Here is a 5070-nt window from a genome sequence, read left to right as displayed (position 1 = left end):
CTGAATTTCCATTGTTGTATTTATGAACTGATAGTGCATGTGCTGCAAAACACAGACTCCTTTATTTTATTTTATTTTTTTTTGATTCTCTTTCTCTAACACGCACACATCTATCTTGCCTACATCTTTCAAAGAGGGTCAAGAAGGAAGCGAGGGTGGCGTCAAAGGAGGGGTAACTGTGTGTGTGTGAGTGATCTTAACTGCCACAGTGTGATGAGAAAATGCGTCAAGACTATGTATTCATCTTTATATATTGCTCTTGTGAACTTGCGCAAAATCATCAGCTTCGTGCAGTCACCAGTCTCTGCCTTTTCTTGCATTAGCCGGAGTCTGCCTCTCACTTGGGGCAAAGCTTGCGACAAGAAGTGCGCTCAATAGGAAAGGATGCAGACATGCGGCCAAGAGATCTGTATCAACACAGCCAGCGGGCCAGCGCGCCGACATCCGGTTGTTGTGCGGCCATCAAAGGCACCTGGCGTGTGTGCAGATAATAATTTTGAGGTTCTCTGGCCGTGACTCCTATCGGACACACGACCTTTCACCCCTGGCGTAGGCCATTTACAGCAGTGGCGTGTTGCATAGCACGTAGCGAATCGAGCGAAGCTAGCCTAGCGAATCTAGGGGTTAGCGAAAGCTAGCGGTCCCTGTGCAACGCAGTGTAGCCGGAAGCCAGAGTTTCAAGATGGCCGACTTACGGCGAGGTTTGAGTGAAGTCTTTGTTTTGCAAGCTACACCCCGCCATGCTGTGGCCAAGCCGTCGCAAATAAATATCGAGCTTGCGGCCCACCTGTCCACTGAAAGTAAATCAGGACAATAATGAAAATTCCAATGCCCACATGATTGGTTTCGTCGAAGTCATCGTTCCAGGATACTTGACATACCAGTTCAAATCTCACTTCGAATGTTGCCGGACGCCTTTGATGTAAGTTAACGTAATAAAATAAAGTAAAATGTAATAAACTTAATGAAATATAAATAAAAATGCCAAAATCAATTTTAAGGAATGTGAACGTCCAAGATATATATATATGCATAAATGTATCCACTACACATATCTATAATAATGCTCTCACACACAATAAACACAAACTTTCATAGAGATCTTTTGTGAAATTTTTCAGGCTCTCCAGGCTTGGATTGAGCCTCATCTGCCACAGCAACGTGGTTCAACAATAGAACAAAGCTGCTTGCCACCTTGTGGTTACTGGCACCAAAATCACCCTCCAGAATATATTCACCTATATTTGCCATACCACGTCTATAGCAAAGCATCCATCATCAGTGTCTGCTTTTCTCTTCCACCAACATTTATTATTTCATTATATAATTTGAATATTTTGCATAAATATCTCTTGCATTTGTATCAACACCCATAATTTCTTTCCCCATGCAAATTGAGGTCTACATGTCTTTGTGTCACCATCATTAATAAGTTGTCCACCATGTGCATATATTATCTATGTGCATTTATATTTATGATTGGTGTGATTTTGCAGTTGTGGTTATATGTTGTCTACATACTGAAGTTGACACAGCAGCAGCAAAGTATTGTCATACACCATATTGCTGTGTATTTTTTCATCACTGTGTACAGTTCTCTCCCAGCAACCTTTATTATTTCCATTGCATAATTTGAATTTTTTATACATATCTCTTGCATTTGCATCACCACTATGATTTGTTTTTATTCGTGTAAATTGAGGAGTGTGCGTGTGTTTAATTCCTGTCACCATCCTTAATAATTTGCTTTGTCACCAGATGCATGTCATGTTCTGTGCTTTTCAAATGAGTGTCACTTTTCGTGTTTAGCTTTGATGCAACACTTTTCCAGTTATAATTTCTCATTTGATTATCATGTAATGTGTTTATCATATAATAAATTTTCATTTGATTTTACTAATTCATGGTAGAAACAAGTGTGCTTCATTGTGTACATGATTATCAGGTAAATCAGGATTTTTTGGTTTTTAACGGTCACAGTGAAAAAAAAAACATTTGTAAGGGCGTGTAAGTTTTTTTATTTAGTACTAAAATCAAGACAGTGACAATATCCTTTATTCAGTAGGGTCGTACTAATAACCGATACTGGGAGAGGTGAGGAGTCTCCTGAGACATTCCTTGCTGTTCTTGCTTCTTTGTAGGGGTGGCACATTGCTGGGTATTGGAGATCTCGGAGAGAGTGTTTACTGAAAAATAAATATTAATGAATTATGACCAATATATGGGCATGGAAAACCCAAATATGTCTAGCCTGTATGCCCATGATAACTGCTCTTGCTGGAACAGTGCATGAATACAAAAAGTTCCTAACTGAGCTTTTTACATATCTAGACTCATCTCTTTGTGGCAGAACAGACTTTTGTCACTACCCTCCCCAAATACCTGTAGGAAAAGAAGCATTAAACAATTAATACTTGAACTGTCAAATTTTTTACTAAATATGGCTATACTAAAATTATGCTTTACTTGCTTATTTATATTATAAATGGTTCACTCACCTTTTACACTCCCCAGTGATGATGATGTCAGTGGTGGGATGAACAAAGGGTCTCCTTCCAAGATTTCAGCCATTCTGGAATAGAAATTCCATCGTGATCTTCCCTGGCCCGTTTTCTTGTTGAAATCTAATATAGCTTTGTACCTGTTGGGATACAAGTACCAAACATGCTTACATATCATTATGTATCCAGACTAATTTCACACAGCTACCAAAAAATCTCTACTAAAGCTTGGTTGATACTGGTGGGGTCTTGTTTACAGGTTAAATGAATGAATTGTGGTCACAAATAAATAAGAACTTGCACAACCTTAAAAACATGTGATGTTTTGTTTCTCAGATCTATGGAAAAATGTTGCACTCTAAGACAGAAAGCCAATGATTTTGTAGGAACTCAACCATATTTTCATATTGCTCCATTTTTTTCTCAAGTGCTGCTGGAGCAAAGTGGCATCCTGAGGCTGCCATTTCCGAAGCAATCCTCTTCCATACCTCTATTTTCAAGTTGGAATTACAAATTGTTCCTTATGTTCGGCATAAGTGTCCATGAGGAAAAGTATGCCCCCTTGGTCCATTGATTTCCCACATTCATTTCTGTTAAAATATGAAATCAATTAATCAGGAATAAAAACAGGAAAATAAAAACCAGAATAACATAGTGATATGTTTAGTAAATGCAACAGTATCAGATTCAAACTTAAAGCTTTGATTCTAAACATCAAAGAATAGGGTAGTTGTACTATTTTATTCTGTAGGAAGGATAATTCAATAATGTGCACAATATTTTCATAGCTGGGTTATTTGTGAAAATAATTAAAGCCTTCCATTATAACAGCTCTTCATGGCATTTATAACACTGAAAAAATACCTTTATCACCACCTTCAGCCTTTTCATAACTTGAGATAATAAATTTTGGAACTAGAAAGCAGAAAATTAAAACACACACACAAGAGGCCGGTACACGCGGAGACTGCAGATTGGAGGATACTGTCGGGGCTACAAGTTGTTATAAAATTACTCTCGCTAAACATGTGAATATTTTGTCAACCTTGATAATAGTGTATTTTAAATAGCAATCGCTAAAAGACACCACTTTGTACACGGCCTTAATCGTAAAGCTCGTACTCGGCAAACGCCAATCCGACTACACATTGTCTAAAATTGCTCCCGCTACACAAATAAATATATGTTTCCACATAAATAATAGAGTATTTTTATTACTTATCATTAAAAGATACTTACCACTTTGTTTCCGGTCCAATACTCCTTTTTAACGGGAGCATCAAAGAAACTCTCATCTGCAAACTTGAAACCGACAACAATGTCGGCCATTTTGAATAGCAAGCGTAGGACCTCCAAAGGCCGCTAGCTTCGCTACGCTAGGGGTCTAGGTTCGCTAGCTTGTAGGGGCGCGCTCTTTACACTTCCGGCTAGATTGGCTAGCTTCGCTCGATTCGCTACGCCTATGCAACACGTCTCAGGTCAGGATGTTGGTGGATCTAGTCTCGCCTGAACCTGGCGCCATTCACACGTGTGCAGGCTTGTACCATACACACTCTGATCACAGATACCTGAGTGTTTTCAATGTTTTCTATATCCTACTGCTACTCAGTCCCTTTGCCCTGTAAGTTGTTGACATTCAAATTTGATTCAAAGCACGCGATTCTCTGTGAATTCCTTTAGTAACTGGTGGGTTCATTTCAATTTTTTTACTCTTTGTTTTGTTTTTTTCATCTCTCTTTCCCTTTTTCGAAGGGTGACCAGGACTTTCTCACATTCCCTTCTTTTCAGTAACCTTGTGGGATAAATTAAAATCATTCGATTGGGTCATAATACCATTTCTGCGGTAGGGCCAAGTATCACGAAAAAAGAAAATCCCTCACAGCCTTTCAAAGCAGCAGTCATAAATTTATTAACGAGAAATTAAACTAACAATTTTGCATTTAGTTTGACTCTTTGAATTAGGCAAGTAAAACATTTTATTTGAAACTTTTTTTAATGTCTATGAGCTTCAACATTTTTATCAAGTAACGAGACTGAAGCAGCTCAATGTTCTACTTCCCAAACGGACATGAATGAACGGCTGTAGTCCGTTTCCAGGATACCTGCCCGCAAGCATCGCCCTTGACTGAGAGGGGTCAGAAACCGTGAGGTCACATGGATACACTTGGTTGTCAGAGAATCTACAACCAGTGACAGAGCTGATCCCGTTCACGAGATAATTACAGGCGCGCTTGTGGGCGTTGATGACGTCACGGCTGTGACCTCTTGGAGCATCTGGTAAAGCTGTGTCACGCGATGTTTGATACACAGATTGTCCTTTAACTGTTCATGATACACCCTTGTTTTTCCCTTTGAAGCAAACCAGCGTGGCACAAATGATGATAATTACTCCATTAATGTCAGGAAGCTACTTTTTTTCCACTGACTTTTGATGTTTCCAAACGCACGTGTCGCGTTGCTTCCAAAACACCCAACTCGTCCCTGTGGCTTCGCAAGCAAAACAGGTGTTTATCATTTGCTTAAGAAAGCTCTAGCTAACCAAACATGACTGCGAAGATGATGATGACGA

At 39.3% G+C, this 5070-nt stretch overlaps 1 long non-coding RNA gene across 1 annotated transcript; it reads right to left on the bottom strand.

Annotated features, from left to right (window-relative positions):
* Positions 1-2126: 2126 nt before the first annotated feature.
* LOC112565243 lies at positions 2127-4162 on the bottom strand. The gene is made up of 4 exons (XR_003099371.1): positions 3741-4162; positions 2897-3091; positions 2499-2641; positions 2127-2186 (listed from the first exon to the last, which is right to left on the bottom strand). It is a non-coding gene; the product is annotated as an uncharacterized LOC112565243 (long non-coding RNA).
* Positions 4163-5070: the final 908 nt, after the last annotated feature.

This window comes from Pomacea canaliculata, linkage group LG5 (genome assembly GCF_003073045.1).
Source record: "Pomacea canaliculata isolate SZHN2017 linkage group LG5, ASM307304v1, whole genome shotgun sequence".
Classification (NCBI taxonomy): Eukaryota; Metazoa; Mollusca; class Gastropoda; order Architaenioglossa; family Ampullariidae; genus Pomacea; species Pomacea canaliculata.
This window is presented reverse-complemented; position numbering and strand designations above follow the sequence as displayed.